Source organism: Cryptomeria japonica, chromosome 6 (assembly GCF_030272615.1).
Source record: "Cryptomeria japonica chromosome 6, Sugi_1.0, whole genome shotgun sequence".
NCBI lineage: Eukaryota > Viridiplantae > Streptophyta > Pinopsida > Cupressales > Cupressaceae > Cryptomeria > Cryptomeria japonica.
In genome coordinates this window covers 464,679,567-464,702,250 of record NC_081410.1, presented here as the reverse complement: position 1 = coordinate 464,702,250, position 22,684 = coordinate 464,679,567, and positions in this window count along the sequence as shown.

Here is a 22,684-nt window from a genome sequence, read left to right as displayed (position 1 = left end):
TGTCCAAGTGAACCAGTATGTTGAAATGTGAACCGATATATGTGACAGAGTGAAGCAGTATGTTTGTCCAAGTGAACCAGTATGATGGAATGTGAACCAGTATATGGAATGTTTTGTAACAAGGTTTCATATGGTATGATTACCAGTTGGTAGTCTTAGCTTCAGGGTTTCTAGTTGAAGTGTTCTATGCCTATGTGATTCAACCGATGATATTGTGTGATGTGTTAGCATTGTAATGAAGAACAGATTGTGCTGCCACGTTAGCCCTGTGCACATGAAGGATCTTGCATGAAGGAGATTGATCCTATCTGTTACGTCCTGGAGATAACTGAGAGGGGGGGGGTGAATCAGTTGTCAAATAAATTAAAACCAAAAACAACTTACCCAACTTAATCCTTAATACTGATAAACTAGTTAAGTATGCGAGTAGATAGTGTTAACAGTTAATTGCTATACTGGTAAGGACTAATGCATGAAACATAAACACAAAGTCATCCACAACACATAACACCAATATTTGTACATGGAAACCCTGTAAGGGGAAAAACCATGGTGGGAAACCTTACCCACAATCAGATGATACTACTATAGATAGTAAGTGTACATAAATGGTCTGCACATGTAGAAAGGCCAACAGCCTAGAGCTCACTGCTCAATCATAAAAAGGGAGTCACACTGACTATAGTTGGATGGTTAAATCCAATAAGAATGTACTGCACAAAATAGCATCTTCATATGCTGGATTCAGTACCAGTGTAATACTGATATGCTTCCACAAAAACCTAACTTCACCTTCAAATGATGTCTTTGTGTATAGCTTTGCTTAATCTCATATATACATTCTCACAATTCTTTTTCGCATTCCACATTCAATCTTACAAATAAGATCTTACATTTATACCATAACCTAAGACCAATTTTAGTAGGTCGGCTCTACAAGATATTACAATAAAACATTTTACAAACAATATAATATCCGATGCAATAACTGATTAAACATGTTGGCTTAAAGGATTTACAACAATAATTAATCATCTCCATAGCGTGCCATGCTGATCTAGAAAAGATAAACCTACCGGTGTAACCCTAGGTAACCCTGGACCTATTTGCCGGTAAAAGCAAATATGCAAATATGAATATAACAATGATTAATTCATTAAGATAAGATGTCCACATGATGTCTTAGATATTACCAAGTGTCTTCCATATCATTTCAAGTGTCGGTGATCATTATATTCTATTGGTGAACCATATACCAGTAACTGTGCAATAGTTACTTGCTTGTCAGTGAATGCTACTGGATCTCCAAAGTGCTAGTGTTTTAGTAGGTATTGACATCAATGACAAAACAATACCAAAATACCAACAATATCCCCCTTTGGCATTGATGGCAACACAAGATGGAAAAACCATCTAAGTGCCAAAATAGAAATGCCAAAAACCAACAATCTCCAAAAAGATCATAACCAGAATACAGAGAGTAATAGTCTCTCCCAAACAACAATCTCTCCCCCTAGGAGAAACAGGTGTTATCCAAAGTTCTCTTAAAAGATAATGTGTTTTTCCATAGATATCTCTCCCCCTTTGACATCAAATGCCAAAGTTACAATAATAAAATCAAGTTCATATATAAAATATCAATCAATTCAATATACCAACTACTCCCCCTGAGAAGTAGCTTCCCCATCAAAGACCGAAGTAAAAGATTTCTCTGTAAATTCTGTCAGTTGATGACAATCATCAAATATCTAAGTCTCTACTGGTGGTGGTATGACTCCAAGCTGATCTCTGAGATATTCAAAGGTCTCCTTAGGCAAAGGTTTTGTGAAAATATCTGCAAGTTGTTCTTTAGTATTCACATAAACTAGTTTTATCTCTTTTTCCTCAACTTTTTCCCTTACAAAATTCAGTTTGATAGAAACATGTTTTGTTTTAGAATGTAATACCAGATTCTTCGATATATCAATTGCTGCAGTGTTATCACAATATATAGTAACAGGTTCCTTGCATTTTACCTTTATGTCTTTCAACATTTGCTTAAGCCATAGTACCTGTGTACAGTTAGTTGTTGCTGCAACATATTTTGATTCTGTTGTTGATAAAGATGTACAACTCTGTTTCTTACTCAACCAAGAAACTAATCTCTTTCCAAGAAAGAATGCTCCGTCGATGGTTCTTTTTCTATCATTCACATCTCCTACCCAATTTGCATCTGTGTATGCATATAAATCAAAATTTTCATCTCTAGGATACCATAATCCAAGATTTGCAGTGCCTTGTAAGTACCAAACAATCCTTTTTACTATTGATTCATGATTTTCTCTAGGATTAATTTGAAATATAGAAACAATACATACTACATTCATAATATCAGGTCTAGTTTGTGTTAAATATAGTAAAACTCCTATCACAGATTTGTATCTAGTTGGATTAACAGGTGTAGATTCATCCCTTTGAGATAATTTGTCATTTGTAGTCATACGTGTGCTTACTGGATTAGATTTCTCCATCCCAAATTTCTTTAGTAACTCTTTTAAGTAGTTGGATTGACTCAAAAATATACCTTTCTCAGTCTGTGAAATCTGCAATCCTAAAAAGAATTTTATTTCTCCAATCATAGACATTTCAAATTCTTGCTGCATTTTAATAGAAAATTCTTTACATAATCCATCTTCTCCTCCAAAGATTATATCATCAACGAATACTTCTATAATCAAGATGTCATCATTACTTATTTTGTAATATAAATTATTGTCTACATTTCCTTTAGTAAAACCAATCTTTAAAAGATACTTATCCAACCTTGCATACCAAGCTCTTGGGGCTTGTTTCAGTCCATACAGAGCTTTTCTTAACCTGCAAACCATATCATTATCATTTGTTAAAGAAAATCCATCAGGTTGTTCAATGTATACTTCCTCTTCAAGATCTCCATTCAAAAATGCACATTTAATATCCATTTGATAAACTTTGTAGTTCTTGTGTGCTGCAAAAGCCAAGAATAATCTAACTACCTCAATTCTAGCTATGGATGCAAAGGTTTCATTGTAATCAACTCCTTCTTTCTAAGAATATTCCTTACACACTAGTCTTTCTTTATTTCTGATAACCTTACCATCTTCATTAAGTTTGTTTCTAAATACCCATTTTGTTCCAATTACATTTTTATCTTTAGGTCGGGGAACTAATGTCCAAGTATTATTTTTCTCATTTTCTTCTAATTCTTCTTCCATAGCTTTAATCCAAAATTTATCTTCACATGCCTCATTAACAGATGATGGTTCAATTTGAGAAATAAGACATACCTCTTCATTTGCCAATCTTCCTCTTGTCATAACTCCTTTAAATTTGTTTCCAATTATCTGATCTTCAGAATGATTCAATCTTACATACCGGGGTGTCTTAGTTTGTTGTTTTTCTTCAATTACTGTGGAATCCTTAGATGGTACCAGGGTAACTGGATCTTCAATCTGTACTGGTAGATTTAGTGTAGGTTTATTTGTCACAATTTATGTTGCCGGTTCAGAGTCTATATACCTTGAAGTTCCTCTGAATTGTTCATCAATTTTTACATTTGTACTCTCAACAATTTTCTGCAATCTCTTGTTAAAACATCTATATGCCTTGCTTTTAGATGAATAACCAAGAAATATTCCTTCATCACTTCTAGGATCAAATTTGCCAATATACTCATCTCTTCTAATATAACATTTACTTCCAAAAATTCTGAAATACTTAAGAGTAGGAGTATTTGCCAAACCATAGTTCATGAGGGGTCTTACCAGTTTCACCTTTGATGTGAACTTTGTTGAATGTATAGACCATTGTGCTGACTGTTTCTCTCCAATACACATGTGGTAAATTTGCTTCAGATAACATACTTCTTGTTGCATCCAAGATAGTTCATTTTTTCTTTCAACAACTCCATTCTGCTGTGGTGTCCGAGGTGCTGATAGTTGTCTTCTGATTCCATTCACTTCACAGAATGTATTAAAGTCTTTAGATGTGAATTCACCTCCTTGATCTGATCTTAAACATTTGATTTTCTTACCGGTTTCATTTTCAACCATTACTTTGAATAGTTTGAACTTTCCAAGTGGTTTTGATTTTTCTCTGAGAAAAGTAACCCAACACATTCTAGAATAATCATCAATAATTAGCATGAAATATCTATCACCTTGTAAGCTTTTAGTTCTAGCTAGACCACATAAATTAGTGTGAATCAAATCAAGAGAATTATTGAATTTTTCTGGAATACTTTTGAAACTAGCTCTAACTTGTTTTCCAAATTGACACTCCTTACAAATTGTATTCTGACGTTTCACAATTTTAGGTAGTAGATCTCTAACTGCCTTAGAAGTACTGATCTTTTCCATGCACTCAAAGTTTACATGATAGAGTCTCTTATGCCATAACCAAATTTCATCTATATGTGCAATCAAGCATACCTTTTCACTATTATTCAAATGAAAGATATTACCTCTAGTCTAATTACTGGTTGCAATTTCTAAACCAGTTCTATTCATGATTTTGCATTTTCCATTCTTAAATTGTAACTAAAATCCTTTCTCAACCAATTGACCAACACTTACAAGATTATACTATTATCCTTCAACATAGTAGACATTGTTAGTGTTATGCTTACCATCAAGAGATATTGTACCCTTACCTTTGATTGAACAGGCTTTGTCATCTCCAAATCTTACTAAACCTCCATTGTATTCTTGAAAGTTCAAGAATTTACCTTTGTCTCCTGTCATATGATGTGAGCATCCTGAGTCAATGATCCATTCATCCTTTACTTCAACTTTAGCTGCTAGGGCTTGTTCTACTGGTTGAGCAGTAGGTGTCGGTTGATCTTCTATTATAGCAACAAAAACCCATCCATTTTCTATTGGATCCTCATCAGAATCATCAGTCACACCTTCATCAGCAATGTAACAAGATTTGTCTTTGTTCTTCTTAAATCTGTATCTCTGATGTTCAGGATTAGGCTTGTATGTTTTTCTAGCTTCTTCTCTTAGTCTAGCATGTCTATTAGGGCATCTCAAAGCCATATGACTAGTATTATTGTAGTTAAAACATTTAAAGGGTGCTTTACCTTCATACTTACTTCCAACTGGACCTTTAGGCATTTTCTTTGCAAATAGTGCTTCAAGTTCTTCAAGTTCTTCATTCTCCTTCCTAGTTTCTTCAAGTTCTCTTGCATAAAAGGATTTCCAATCAGATTTGTCAAATGATGGAGCAGATGATGTTGATGCTTTAAAGGCCAACTTTGTCTTTATAGTAGCAACAGGACCAAATTCTTCAATTTCAAAAGCTGAAAGTTTCCCAATCAATGTATCCCTAGTTACTGATGTATTAGGCATTATTCTCAACTCATTTATAGTAGTAACCTTCATTTTATATGCTGGTGGCGATCCTCTTAAAAATTTTGAAACAATTTCATCCTCACTCAAGGTTCCTCCACAACATTTAATACCCAAAACAATTTCATTTACTCTTTCCATAAAAGCATAAATCTTTTCATCTTCTTCCATTTTCAGATGTTCATACCTGACTCAGAAGCTTTCAAGTTTTGCAATCTTGACTGTGGAATCTCCTCCATTCAGTGTTTCCAAATGATCCCAAATAGCTTTAGCAGTAGAACTAACTAATAATCCCATGATTTGTTGATCTGATAATGCGCTCAAAAGTGCTTCTCTTGCTTTGCAATCATTCTCCTCATCTTTAGCTAAGGTTGTTGGACTGGGCTGACCAGCTACAGCAGCAGTATAACCTTTCTTTGTAACTTCCTAGATGTCTTTACCAATGCAATTCAGATGTCTCTCCATTCTGATCTTCCATATCCCATAGTTGGTTCCATCAAGTTTAGGATTGTCCTTCCTGAAATAATTAGTAGACATTGGATCTCCTCAAGTTGTTAAACTTCTGCAAAAAGAGGACTAGGCTCTACTACCAATTGTTAGGTCCCAGAGATAACTGAGAGGGGGGGGGGGGGGGGTGAATCAGTTGTCAAATAAATTCAAACCAGAAACAACTTACCCAACTTAATGCTTAATACTAGTAAACCACTTAAGTATGTCGGTAGATAGTGTTAACAGTTAATTGCTATGCCGGTAAGGATTAATGCATGAAACATAAACACAAAGTCATCCACAACACATAACACCAATATTTGTACGTGGAAACCCTGTAAGGGGAAAAACCATGGTGGGAAACCTTACCCATAATCAGATGATACTACTGTAGATAGTAAGTGTATATAAATGGGGTTTGCACATATAGAAAGGCCAATAGCCTAGAGCTCACTGCTCAATCACAAAAAGGGAGTCACACTGACTACAGTTGGATAGTTAAATCCAATAAGAATGTACTGCACAAAATAGCATCTTCATATGCTAGATTCAGTACTAGTGTAATGCTAATATTCTTCCATAAAAACCTAGCTTCACCTTCAAATGATGTCTTCATGTATAGCTCTATTTAATCTCGCATATACCTTCTCACAATTCTTTTTCGCATTCCACATTCGATCTTACAAATAAGATCTTACATTTATACCATAACCTAAGACCAATTTTAGTAGGTCGGCTCTACAAGATATTACAATAAAATATTTTACAAACAATATAATATTCGATGCAATAACCAATTAAACATGTCAGCTTAAAGTATTTACAACAATAATTAATCATCTCCATAGCGTGCCATGCTGATCTGAAAAAGATAAACCTACCGGTGTAACCCTAGGTAACCCTGGACCTATTTGCTGGTAAAAGCAAATATGCAAATATGAATATACCAATGATTAATTCATTAAGATAAGATGTCCACATGATATCTTCGATATTACCAAGTGTCTTCCATATCATTTCAAGTGCTAGTGATCATTATATCCTACCGATGAACTATATACTAGTAACTGTGCAATAGTTAGTTGCTTGCCGGTGAATGCCGCTGGATCTCCAAAGTGCTAGTGTTTTAGTAGGTGTTGACATCAATGACAAAACCATACCAAAATACCAACACTATCTACCTCAGGAATGTGTGAAGTCTCTGTAAACGACGGAGAATGCATGATGGGTTATCAACCTCCAAGAAACGATGAAGAAAGAACGATGGAGAATGTCTTGAGAACTATTCAAGACTATTGTAATCAATGCAATATGATCAATGGTCGGGATTGAACCGACTAAATTTCTTAACCTAAATGTTTAGGGTTTAGGGTTTATGCTACTAACCTATCTGTTTCCTATAAGGTCAATGTTGTTTTTCATGTTGAGATTATTGGCAAATGTTGTGTGTATATCTAAGTGCAAAGATACGTGATTCTTGCCAGCCAAATATGAGAATAGATACCTGCAAAGTGTGAGTGCAGAATGAAGGAACTGAAGTGGATCTGCATTGGCATCGAGTGTTGTTACCAATTCATTGTAATACCTTTTAACCTCTAACCACTTTAACAGTTGGAAAATCCCTTAACAGGGTAGCTTTAATTGGCTTGCTATAAATCCTTTAGCAGGGTGACTCAAAATCATTGAGTTCTAAAAATCCTCTAACAAAGTAACCTTTAACCGGGTTTAACCCTTAACCAGGTATGTGATCCCTAGAAGGATTGGTTACTAACATAACCTATTGTAAAGTCTTTAATTGGACTAGGCTCCTAATAGAGTGGACTTCGAAAGGGTTCAAAGAATAGCTTGTGGGTATTCATCCCCACCATGGTTTTTCCCAGTTGGGTTTCCACATGAAAAATATGTGTGCTATGTGTGATGCTTTGTTATTCTCTATTAAGCAATAAAGCATATTGAACTTGTAAGTCTTTAGATTTCTATCAAAGTATTACTAGTGTATGCATATGGGTGAAGTGGAAGTAAGATGTTAGATTGTGTGGAAAGCTGAGTTACTGGTTTATGTCTTTCACTGTGTTTAACCAATAGTAATCTGGCTTAGACCGATGTTATTGCTTGCCAGTTAAAGTGCAGGGTTCTCAGTCAAACCGGTTCAAGGAAAAGTGTTTTTATCAGTACTGATTCACCCCCCACCTCTCAGTACCAATTTGGCACTAACTGTTCATCATTGATTCATCAATGCCTAGGAAGTACGGACTACTATACCATATGGAGCAAAAAGTGTAAGAAAAAAAACAAAATTTTGAGTGTTTGTATTGAGTTCTTCTTCTTTTTGAATGCCAGCCTAATACAAATTTGTGTGAGGCTTTAAATAGTCACTCACCACCTAAATCATGTCTAGGTATAGACCAATAACCACCTTTTGCATTATTTTTACAAATTTTCCAAATATTGTCAAAATGTTGCTTGACAACATTGACAATTTTTGGTACAATGAGAATTTTTGACTTTTGATCCAAATAGAATTAACACCACCATGTGAAATGGTTTCCTACAACCACACAAACATATTTCAATGCATAACAAGGCTTTATAAGGAGTTTTGACCATATTTCCACATTTTGCCCATTCTAGGCTTACAAAGCATAAAAGGTCAAAAATAGACCAAAAATTCAACAAACAACAAAAGTAAGATACAAAAGACACTTAAAAATACTAAACACACCCTTTTGACATACAAAAAGTCTATTATTCAATTGTGACCAACATAGGCCATTTCAAACCAAAACTTGATGAAGTGCTCCATGAGCTTCATTAGGTGCTCCTGCACCAAGGTTTCCCATGAAGGCTTCACCTATTTCATGGTGTTGAAGTGTCCATGCAAAATTGTAACAAAAACATCCATATCATCTACTATCTTAGAGTCAGGTGCACTTATGAGGTTTTCTGCTTCCTTGACATTCCTTTGCATGAAATCAATGATCGATGCAATGTAGCACTGTAGCTCTAATAGATTAAGAGATCATTTATCCTCTTCCTTTCTTAACTTTTTAATTTCATGAGTTAACTATTTGACCTTTCCACTAAAGGTCACTGCAGATCTTGTAAGAGGATCAAAATAACCTATCAGATCTTGGATTTCCCTTTGAGTCTGAGCTCTTTTATCATCAAGATCATTGATTAAATCAGTGAAGCTTGATGACTTTACCAATAATTGGCCAACTTCCTATAGTATAGATTTGACCTCTTCAATGTTAGTGGAGAGAGAAACTTTACCAACTGATATGTGTTCCATTAATTTTTCACCTCTCCTTGTTTCATACTGTCTAACTGTAACCTTCTCTAGATCGGTTGCCTCTTAACCGATTTCTTTGATAAGAGTGCCCAACTGATCAATGATAGGTGCATTTTCATCAACAACAATGTGAGGAATGAGATTAGACATAATGATCTTTGCAGTATTAAGAATTTTTGTCTTCTTTTTCTTTTCTCTAAGTTTTGCCTTTTCAGCTTGAAGTTTCAATTTTTCTGAAACTTTCATTAATTGTTTGGGGGTCATCTTCTTAATATCTATTACTGAGTTTTCCTCTTCTTCCTCCTCTATTTCTTCTTCCTTTTCTTTAGCCTCATACTTAGAGCTGGCTATGGTGGTTAGTTTAGCTTTCTTCTTTTCACTCTCCTTTTCTAAATATAAGTTCTTCTTTGTTGAAGGAGTGTCCACCACTATTTTCTTACCATCTTCAGGTTGACCAGATGAAGAATCCTCTTTCTTCTTGTGTTGTTCTGATTCCTTGGTCTCCTTTGTTTCCTTCATCTCTTCTTCCTTCTTTTCTGCTTCCTTCTATTTTGCTTCCTTCTCCTCAGTTTCCTTCTTCTCTGATTCTTCAATAGGTGGTATTGATGAATTATCACCTTTGGATTTCCTTCCTCTACATCTTTTTCTCACAAAAGAGGTTCATTGTCACTAGGATTTATTGTTACCAAAGTTCTATGAGGTTTATCTTCATAAGGTATATCTTCAACCATGACTTCATCTTCACCGAGATGCTTAGTTTGAGTGGTTCCCTTTATCGGTGAAACACCAATATTAATAATTTCAACGGTTGATTTGTGTTCAACCAGTTTCTCTACATCCTTTGTTAGATTAGGAATATCTGACACAACATTACCGATGATATCATCAACTGAGAAAACATCAAAACCTTCAGTAGAGTCTTTGTTGTTTCCTTTCCCTTTGTCAAGGGTAGCTACACCTTGGTCCTGTTTAGTTCCCTTTTCTATTTCTTCTTTAGCTTCCTTTTGTTGGCTCAAGATTGTTTTCCGTAAGGCAGCACTCTCATCATGCACACCTTGGACATCTCCTATGGCCACTCTCCCTATCCCGTTCCTTATTTGGAAGTGTTGAACACATGCTTCTTCCACTATTGAAGCTTGATTGAAATCTAAATCATGTTGCACTTCCATGAGTTCTTTTATCCTGTGCTCTTTCTCAATTGCTAGGGTTGTTTTACATCTCCCTTCAATTTGATTTTGCAAGTCTGATAGAATTATTCCATATAGTTCACTGGGAGTTTTGCAGAACTTATGCAAGTTCCAGATAAGTGCTTCTTCCATTTTTATTTTGTACTCCTCATTGCAAGGGGGATATTTTCTCCCAACACTAGATAGACTTCCATACACTTTGATCCCATGGACCAATTCATCAACAGTGGAACTACATTTCTACCACTTCTTTTGCCTTCTTTTATTTCCACATTAGATTGGGCATCAATGTTATCACCCTCCTTTTCATTCTTCTTGGGCTTCTTATTAGCCTTTGTGTCAACTATCTCTTCACACCTTTTCTTTCTTGCATATGTCACTCCTACCAGTCTTTCTTTACCTGGGGAAGATGCAGGAGTATCTGAGTCCTTTTCTTTTGTTAATGCTGTTGGCTTGCTAGATGCAGTACCCTTGGGTTTTTCCTTTGACATTTTCTTCTTTTCTCCTATTTGTTTACTTGTACTACTGGAAGCAATGGCACTAGATGCTTCTCCTCCATACTTTTTGTCTAGGGTATCAATCATTTTCCTTACTCTCTTTTGTATGATAGGCTCCTTAAGTTCTTTTTTTAAATTTTGAAGCTTCCCTCCTCACAAGTTCCAAATCTCTTTTCTTTTCTATCTACCGGTTTAGATAGTAACATGTTTGCATATACTTTAGTAATGTCTACCTCGACCTCATAACCCATATTAGGTAGCCAAAAGGTTCTAGGTTGAACCACTTGAATAATGCAACAATCAGTGTCAACAAGAAAACAAATGTTGTCCTACTTTTGAACTATACCAGTTAGGATTCTCTCTCTTTTGTGCATTCTGGTTTGGAATTCTTTAAAATAACCCCACATTGTTTCTCCAAACTTATCACCTAAATTTCTAATCATTTCACCTATCTGAACCATGATTGGTTTATCTTCAGACCACACTACATTGCCCTTACCAGGAAAGAAATTTTGCATATAGAAGAATATACATACCAGTAATGAACCATACTTGAATGATTGGTCCTTCTTAATTCTCTCAATGTTAACTAGAAATTGACTTCTGATCATCTAACAAACATCATATGTTGCATCCTCCTTGATGATTTGATAGGTTGCATGGATAGCACCGCTCAACACACTATTCATGTAGCTTGATTGATAGACCCTATAACCCCACATTACAGAAGCAAACCTCACTTCTGCATCCTCAATGTGAGCGATTGTCATTGCTCTCCTATCACATTGGGATTGAGTCAACTGAGTGACTTCAGTGGATGATATTGTTCTTAGGGTTAGTGCTTCACTGATTGCACTAAACCCTGTTACTCTTTGAATCACATCCTTTGTGATCTTGATCAGTGCTTCAGCTTCCAGCCATAGAAATTGATCATGCACTCTACTTAACACATACCTGACCCAATTGAGATGAAGTTGATGAGGAAAATTAACAACATTTGACAAACCCTTATTCTTCAAATGCAAATGTTCTGCCTTCAACAGATCATGATCACATAACCCTTTATTTCTAATGAATTTATCTCTAAGTTCTTCAAGCTTGCAATGGATGAAGGAACAAATATCTTCAACCAGTAACACACTAGAGGGGCACAGATGATAGGGCACCAGTCATGTCCATCTCTCAAGCCTTCATAGGATGCAACTTGAACTTGGGTTGTGGTTCTTTAGTTGCTTCAACTAACACAGGAGTTGACACAGAAGCTGTCATGATGAACTTCAAACAATTTTTTCAAAAAATAGGGTTTGAATACCTTCTCCTCTATGGTTTCCAATCACCACTATCACACTACTTGATTACTTTGCACAAATAGTGCTAGCAAGATTTCAATCACCTTAGGTCACATGAGAGCTCAAGAATGTTCACAAGAAAGAAAAGTAAATGAAATGTATTATCATTTCTTTATTTATTCGTTAAGGTTTATTGGTGCTTCAATAAAATGGCTAATTCAAACAATTTTGACCATTTACAACTTAAGGTACATCGATTTACTTCTTACTAGTTGCTTGTTACCGATATTAGTACACACAACATTTACACTAACCTTGAAAATATTTACCAATAAGAGATTTAAATAAACTTTTATGCATCTAAACTATGCAGATAGACATAACATCATATAAGTCGAGGGGATTCAATAATGATCTTACCATATGCTCTCCCCCTAAGCATTGATATGCCTAGTTTGAAGAGGAACTATCATCACCAATGGATGATGACTTAGTTTCAGAATGATTCTCTCCTTCTTTTCTTTCTTCCTTCTTAATCCATGTCTTTTTCATTTCATTCCTCATCTCTTCAATTGTCTTCTTTCCTTTCAAGTCATTTTGCCCTTTCTTTTTGCCAAACTGGTTCCTTTATTCTCTGGCTAAGTGACTGATCTTATGGCAATTAAAACATGCCATATTAGTTGTCCTACATGGTCCTACATTATTTCTCTGACCCATTCTCATTCTGCAATTTTTTGCACTATGACCAAAATTACCACAAGTGGAATAGGTGGCATTGAACTGATTACTCCTTTTATTAGGTCTAACTAGTTTGAATGGTGATCATGATGCATTTGATTTGAACATGCATTATTCAACTTTGTGTCCATATTTATTGCATGCAAAAAATTATCCATTAAAGCTTCTTCTATTAAACATGTTGCTAGATCGAGATATACACTTATAAGCAATGTGACCATACTTGTGACAATTATATCAATAACCATCAAAGGTGAAAGACTTCTTTTGACTGATCAATTGATTTCTACAGACATTAGACTTATGACCTGGTTTACCACAATTATTGCAAGAAGATTTAGAAAACTTCATACCTTTCATTCCTGAATTGTTCCTTTTATCATCCTTCATCCTTTTGGATTTAGATGATTCTCCAGTTTCCATAGGACCTATACTAGAGTAACCAAGACCAGTTGTCTCCTTTATTCTCCTCCGAGCTTTTAACTGTTCATCTATCTTCTTGGAGCTTTCATTAAATTTCCTTAGCTTTTCACTTCTCTCATTTGCAGATTTCAACTCATTTTTGAGTTGTTCAATCTCTTTCATCATCTTCTCCTTTTCCTTTTCTTTGTCATGCAGATGCTCATGCATGGCTTCATTCTCCTGAGTGAGACTTCGGATTTCTTCATCTTTTTCAATGATAATTGCATCATTTTCTCTTAGGGCTTCTTCAGCAAGCCTTTTGGCTTTTTTAGCTTTTAACAAAACTTCTTTTGCATCTCTTTTTCTTTCATCTGCTATCATGTTGGCTTCTAGTATTTCAGTCATTCTTAGGGCCTGACTTTCATGCTCTCTTTTTAGATATGTGATTTCTTTAGTCAGCTTCTTGTTCTTTTCCATCAGTTCTGAGAGTGCTTTTATAGATCCACTCTATTTAGAGAGTTGATCTATGATATCTTGACTCTCATTTACTTGTAGAGATAGTTCCTTTCTTTTAGCAAGTTATTTTCTTAGTCTCTCCTTCAGCTGAACAATCATTTCATTAGCTTCATCAATATGATTCTGATACCGGTATTCTTCCATGATCTTTTCCCTCAAGATGTCAAAATTTTCTTCAGAGGACCTAAGCTCTAATACCAATTGTTAGTATTAATTGATGACTGAGAAGGGGGGTGAATCAATCAAAACTATTTATACACAATTCAAACTTTCAAACTAACTGATCTACAACTATCCTTCCAAATTAACTTAAACATTGCATTAATCATGAAAGTAGAGAACATCAAAGAAAATAAATTTGCATGCACAAATAAGCATCACATAGCACTAGCAATTATATGTGGAAACCCTCAGTTACAGGGAGAAAACCATGGTGGGGGTAACAGACAATCTCTTTTACTGTAGTGAAAAAGAGTGCCCTGTTAAGAGCTTACAACTAGTTCTTTATGAGAACATCACCCTGTTAGGAGTGATTGGTATCTGACTAAGAACACCTTAGAACCTATTAAAGTTCACCTTGCTAGAGGATTTTGCAACTTCATATTAGAAGTGACTTTGTTAAGAGATTTTATATGAAGAACCGGTTAAGGTTCACCATGTTAAAGGATTTACAATGCTACAATTGTTAGAAGGCAACAAAGATGATTGATCTATTTGATGACACTACCTCTATCTCATAGATTTCCTTTACATGCTCTATTCTTTTGATCGGTGTTGGCTTCATCGATTCATACCTCTATCTGCTACACTCTATTTTTCTCCCCTATCAACATTCACAAAGATCTTTTTTCTCATTGACAACAACACAATCAGAATGAATGATGTGAATATATTAGTCTTTACTTCTAGCGCCAACTTTCCCTCCAAAAATCAAATTCAAAAATCTGTTATTGTGCCTCAAATTGCTACCCAAAATTCATTCTGACAATATCGGTCAAGATAATAGTTCATGCCAAAAAGCTTGTCGGTTGATAAGAGAAGACTATTGGTTCAACTGGATGTTATCTAGATATTTTTAAGTTTGTCAGTTGAGACTCCTATATTGCTAGTTGTCGCCTATGTACCAGTCCAATTCTTCCTAACCGGTTACCTCATGTATACCAGTCTACTCACTGCTTAGACGATTAACCCTTATATACTGTTCTACTCACTGCTTAGCCGATTAGCCCATGTATACCAATCTACTCACTGCTTAGTTGGTTAACTCCTGTATACTGGTCTACTCACTACCGATAGGAATAAGGACTAGTGTTCTTTACTAGTTACTCTTTACTCCTTTACCGATGGACTATAGAGACTTGGAAGTTGATGTTGCCAACAATGAAAACCATTTGACCAATCATACAAAATACATCATAATGCCAACACGGACAAGCATAAATGCTTCAACCAGTAATTAAACAATAAATAAATAATAATCTACTAAATAAAAATCTCAATAATAAGCATTAGACCATAAATTAATAATAATGTGAAATCATCAATTAAATACAAATTCATGAAATAAACATCAATAAATAATAAATCTCTAATAATAATAATTCACACATTAATAGTTTTAATACTAAATAATCTATATGAACCAGTTAATTATTAATTAATAAATAATCGCAAACCCACAAGGGTCGAATGACACACTACAAAGTGCCACAAGAGAACTCAACTAAGATAATAGACTGAATAGGATATCAACTAAGACCTAGAGTATAAGAGGGAAACTATACCATCTCCAATAACTTGCCATTGGGATAGGGCATGCTCAAATCCATGAGACCAGGTGGAGTCGATGTCTGGTACCTACAATCTTGCAACCACCACTAAACACAATACAACATATATACAATACTTATATATCTTAAATGATTATAAAAGTGAAAGAGAATCGCGATGCCATATCATGCTCACAATGAGTGTTATGGAATCGTCTCTTATCATGAACATAGTAAGAGAATCATGCTACCAAAGTAATCACTCATCTCATGTACTTATCATCATAAAATACCAGTTAGTACTAACATAGTATCAAGAGTAATGTACCTACATAAGAGTATCAAATACATACAGATCCATGAACATATAAATCCATTCATCAAGATAATCCAAAGCGTCATCATCCATAAGAATCATCAAATACCACATATTATATAGCATGTCTAGCATCATCAAGTATCATCTAGGATATGAATAGAGACATGAATAACCATCAAAATACCAATAATATGTCTAAATAATCCTATCAATGCATGAAGAAAGGACAAGTCAAGGAGGAACACTACCCACATCCTCTCATAAGGAATGAGTTAGGGTAGGGCACTACATCATCAACACACCATAGACTTTCCAAGAACACCTTCCAAGCCACCAAAACATGAGAGAAGAATCTCAAGACAATATCCACCAACATTCCAACATATCATGAATATATTTGTAATAAGTCATAACATATAGAACAAAAACCAAATATTGAGAATAAATCAATAAGTTGACATCAATGACAACCATACTGAAACATAAATCAACTTTACATTGCAATAATTCCCCCCTTTGTCATTGATGACAACATTCAAGAACGAAAAACAATTTTTTCAACAATATGTTCAACAAAAATTCTCAAAAACACTTCTCCCCCTTAGACAAAAAAACTACATACTTCCAAACTTATTCGAACTTCTCAAACTTCTCAAACTTCTCCCCCTTTGACATCAAGGACAAAGTTAAATAGCAACACAACTTAGAAACCACATAGCTCGCCCTAAGAGGAAGCCCCAAACATTAGCCTAGAAAAAAATATGCATGAATTATGCTGGACTAATGCACTGCCAAATGTACTTAGTTCAAACTAGGAAGGGGATTAACCCCTAACAACTATTGGAGATACTCAAAAGTATCTTTTCACAATGCATTAGTTGAGATATCTGAAACTTTCTCTTTGGTAGGTACATATTCAATTTTCACTTCACTATCGAAAACTATTTTCTATCAAGAAATGATATTGAATAGAAATATGCTTTGTTTCAAAATGCAAAATTGGGCTCTTAGAGATATTTATTGCACTTTTATTATCACACATAATTGAGATAGGTTCATCAAATAATATGCCAACACCAAAGGATATTTATTTTATCCAAAGTACTTGAGTGCAGCATGATGCAACTACAATATACTCAACTTCTATAATTGATAAAGATACAAAGTGCCACTTCTTACTTAACCATGTGACTAATTGAGAGCTAGGGAAATTGTTGTAAGTATGCTACAAATATGTGCTTTAGTAATATCTAAGAGATGTGTTGTCATTGATGTCAACATATTTCTCTGTCTGTGATAGTGATGCAGTGAGTTCATTGAGTTGGTTTGTTTAGTATGATGGGGATTAGAGTTTGCATATTAAAGGGTTTTTAGATGATTGTGTGTAGATAATTCATTGCAATTTTTAGGGGTCCGCATGAATATTTGAGTGAGTTATGGGCATCTATGTTGTGGCTGGTTTTCTAGTTATTTAGTGATGACAGAGTGTTAGTAATTTGATCTGCATTGCTCTACATTGTAATATCTTGATCTATGGATCTAGAGGAATGTTTGGAATGTTCATGTGTGTCCTCAATTCAGATGGTTCATGGTTTGGTGCTCTACAAGTTATTTTTCAAGGTTGACAGTCGTTGTAGTTAGTGTTCTTGAAGTTGGATGATGTTGATGATTCTAGTATTTTTTGTCATTGTGGATGTTGCAATGGTAAATTCATGATGTTTTGGATGTTTCTAGATTGTGTTCCTTTTGTGTTGTTGGTCTACATTGATTGTTGTGCACATGATTGATGATCTTCTCCAGTATGTTAGTGTTCTTCATAGTTTTGGTCGATTAGATGCTTGTAGCGTGTTGCGGATGTTAGATGCATAATTCTTGGAGGTGTTTTTCACTTTAGGAGTGTGATATGGGTCTATGCTATGTCTTAGCCAACATTCCTTGGTCCGCATATGATATTGTAGCATGTATGGTTATATTTTTGTAATTAGGTGATGTGTGTTGAGCCAACCTTGTGAAGAGTTGATGTCATGTATAAATAAATGTAATATCTTTGTAATTGTGAGTGTGTATGGATGCAAATTAGAAATGTATGTGAGTGAATCATGTATACATCTTTCGAAAGTAGAGAAGAAGTGTGAAAAATAATGTTGAGCTTAATCAAAACTGTGACCAAGAATTAGGAGATGCTACTCTATTAGTTCATGATCTTCTGGATGTGATCCGAATTAGTTTGTAACAGAATGGGTCTTCCCTAGGTTGTAGCCATTTCTTGTTTTTGAGCAGTGAGCTCTAGGAAGTGTGCCTAAACGCATTGGCATTCCCCATTATAATATTTCATATACTTCTAATAGACTATCATCATATTGTGGGTAGATTCACATCGTGGTTTTTCCCTTGACCGAGTTTCCACATAAAAAAATCTTGGTGTTAGGTGTGTTCATGTTGTGTTGTTGATTTATGCTTTCATGGTTAATTATCAAATCTAAGAATAAGTTTGATTTGTATAAGTTTTTTAGACAACTTATTCACCCCCTCTTAGTTGTCTGCTCAAAATCAAAGTAATTTCATCAATTGGTATTAGAGTAGGTTCCTCCAGAGAAGCTTTAACCTCTTGAGGTGATCCAAGATGGCATCTTACAAGAAGGACAATCCAAGATTTGATGACACTAACTTCTCTCTTTGGAAGAATTGCGTGGAGTATCATCTGAGATGCATTGGCAAAGATTACTAGACTATTACAAAGAACAAGTATACTATTCCTACAAATGGACCTTCAATTCCATATGAGATAAAGGAACTTGAATACAATATTAGGGCTAAGGAAGAATTGTTGAATGCCTTCACAGATTCTAAAATGACAAATGTTATAGAATTATAGACTACTCATGAGATCTACAAGAAGTTGGAAATCCTATATGAAGGAGAGAACTATGTGAAGATTGTTAAGTTGCAAAGCCTAAAAGGAAAGTATGAAATGTTAAGGATGGGAGAAGATGAGAACATTAATTCCTTTATGCAGAAGGTGAATGAACTTGTGTGCAATATCAGATGTGTTAGTGGAAAGTTGGAAGAATTAGAGATTTTTGCTAAAGTGCTCAGATCCTTACTTACATCCTTTAAACATAGAGTTGCTTCTATTGAGGACATCTGAACCATGACTGATGTAATTGTTGACACAAAAGTGTGCACCCTTGATGAACTCTCTGTTGGGAAGTTTGCTAGAATAATGTGTTGTCATTGATGTCAACATATTCTCTTGTGTATTCCAGTGTTCCAGTTAGATTGAATGAGTTGGTTTAGCTTGTGTGTTACAGATGAGATGATGTGGATTAAAGGGTTTCTGGTATGTTTTCTGTAGATGGTTAATTCCCATTTGTAGAGTTCTTCATGATGATTTGATTGGTTTATGAGGTCCGATATCCTAGTTGATATTCATTTGTTCATGTTATTTGGTATTCTGGTTTGTGTTCTGTATTGCTCCAGAATTATAATATCTTTAGTTCCAGATATGTAGGATGTATTTTGGATATTGATGTGTGTCCTCAATTCGATTGGTTCATGATTTGGAAATCCACAAGCAAATCTTTCAGGTTGAGAGTCGGTTATGTTGGTATTCTTGAGGTCTAGTAGAGAGATGTTGATGATTCTAGTAATTCAAGTCGTTGTGATTGTTGTGGTGCAATTCATGTTGCTTGTGAATGTTTCTAGATTGTGTTCTATGCATATTGATGATCTGCATTGATTATTGTGCATGTTATTGAAGATTTTCCTTTTCTGGTGATGTTCTTTGTGTTATGCGATTGTAGGCATCTAAGAGTGGTTAATGCTTGCAACACTATACTTTAACATGTTTGTGTGACCTTATTTTAGGGTTTTCACATCTTATTAACACTTCCTCTATATCATACACTTGATATTTTTTATCATTTCTTGATATCTTGTCATTCTTCTACACTTCTTTCCCATTCTATTGTGTTTCTAATATTTTCAATTAGGTCTTGTCAACATCATCTGTGACTTGCAAGCTTTGGTCATGATCAATCTTGAACATCATCAATCCTAATTGATGTTAAATTAGGGTTTTGTCCTTAATATTTTTATCAATCATTTTTTATCAACTATCAATCATTTTGGATCCATTGTCAATCATTATTTTGTCAATCACTTATCAATTTGTGACCAATTTGTTATTGGTATTTTGTCATTTGACCTTTATCAAGTCAACCATTTTATCAATCTTTGATCGATTTGTCATAGATCTAAATCAATCATCATTTCTTATCAATTTGGACCAATCAATCATTGGTCCTTGTCAATTGGCGCCTATCAATTTGGTTCTTTTGTCAATCTTGATCAATTTGTCATTGATCTTTATTAGTCATTCGATATTGACTCTTTATCAATTATCAAATCCTCATCATCTAAATCATGATCAACCTTATATCAATTTCAATTTTTTCATGACCTAATTGTTGTCCTTTCATTTCTAATCCATCTCTTAGGGTTTCATGATTTAATCATTTTAATCCTATTCAACATTTCCCTTCTAGGTTAAATAAATTTATTTGTTTATCCTAGGTCCTCTTGTCAAAATTAAATGTTCCATTTAATTGGCTAAAAATTCCCTTTTTGTGAATTAATTAATGAATGAATATTTATTAATTATTTGCACCTCATTTTTAATTTTTCTAATTTCATAATTCCCTAATTTCTCTTTTCCACCTTTTTCTTAATTTTCAAATTTAATTTCCACCTAATTATCCTCTTCTAGTTGCTCCTATTTTTATGCTTCCTTTTTCATAAGGTGGAAGCATGATTCTCTCATTTGTCATATTGCTTGACATAGTAGCATGTCATAACACTTAACTTGGCATTTAGTCCTTGCACTTTGCATTGGAAATGTGCCATGATTTATGACATAGAAGGTGTCATAGCCTTCTCTTTTCAATCCAATTTTCCCATTTTCGAATCAAATTGCCTTTTTCATATCTTTCATTCTAATTTCACCCTCTCTCCAATTTATCTATAAATTGGACGGATTTCTCAATCATTTTCAACCACTTCTCGAATATCCTCACGCTATCAAACTCATTTGTAATCTTGCTTTCTTGCTCACACTTGCATTTTGTAGATGAAGCCCACATATTTGGAGGAAAAAGAGCAACAATGGAGGTCGGTCAATGGAGGCAACATCTACACTTTGGTTTGTATTATCTTTTGATGTTATCCTTTTATTCCTTTATTGAATGTGATAGGATCTATTTTCATTGCAATTTAGGTTTATGGTTGCCTAATACCATATTGATTTGATGTTTCCATTTTCCTACCTCACATTTCCTAGTGAACCTGACGTGAACACGTTAAATTTGATAATTTCATGAGTTTAATATTTGCATGCAGGTTTTATGTGTGGATTTGTTCTTGCATGCAATTTTTTGGTGCTAATATGTTTTTGCATGCAGATTTCAAGTGTTGATTTTTTGTTGCTTGTGTGTTTTTTGCACTAATCCATTGTTGTATGCAGGTTTTTTGAATTAATTTGTTGTTGCATGCACATTTTATGAGAGGATCTATTGTTGCATTTAGGTTTTATGGAGTCTAAACAATGATTTATGTAGGATTTCTTGTTATGCAATGAATAACAATTTTTCAAATAGTTTAATTAAAGGGTTTTAATGAACAACAATTATTCACATAGCCTAATTAGGGAGGTTTAATGAACAAAAATTCTTCACATATCCTAATTAGGAGGTTTGAATGAACAAAAAATTCTCACATAGATTAATTAGGAGGTCAATCAACCAAAATATCTCATTACAATCTACTAATGGTTTCAAAATGAATCATCACATAGTCTAATTAGGGGATTGAATGAACAAAAAATTCTCATTTCAATTCATAAGGTGTTAAAATTGACCCCACAATCTTCATCTAGATTTCTAAGTAGGGGTACAAATTGGACATTTTATTGATGATTTGTGCAGCATTTTAGCATTCTTGGGAAAAATATTTCATTGAAACTACTAATTGATTTGGTGCAGGATGCGACCAAAGAATTTCATCAAAAATGAGTGTTTGCAATTTTTAGAATAGTTGAACACTTTGTTTTCTAAGGGTTAATGAATACCATGTATGCTATGTTTTCTTTCATCTTTCTTGTGTTCTTTTACCCTTAGAAGTGGGCCTACCTCCCAATTTGCCTGGTACTTCGCATAGGCATTGGTGAGAGGGAACAACCCAAAGTGGTGACAGGATAAGGCCAAGCTCTTCCAAACTACTCTAAATAACTATGTTTGCAACGAACATTGTATGAAATGGGTGCTGGAATGACATAGTGATGATTAAATTCACTAGATCTATGCCCACCCAAACAAATGCCCTGACTAAAACATCTTGTGTTTAGAGACCAAAATCCCTCTATTTGTTAATACAAGAGTTGTGATACGCACATGCCGAAGAAGCCTCTCATGTACCCATCAATTAGAGATAGTAAATTCTTGGGAAGTGATGTCCCTTGAATTAGAAGCTTGGTATGCCTATAGAAGTGAGTGTCATGGAGGGGAGCTAGTGCTACCAAGCTTCTAACTATCCGGTTGAATGTGGTATTTTCTGGTAAGAGGATTCAACAGATATTGTCCTTGCCAACATTAGGAAATGTTGTAAATGTGAATGATTGTTTTGGGTCAAAGTCCAACAAAAATTTTTTCTTCTATGTTTGCCAAAAGTTGAATAAAAAACACAAGTGTCACAAAAAGTCATTTTCAAGCAAGTCCAAACATTCTCCAAACTAAATTCAAAACAAGGTTCAAACAAAGGTCCA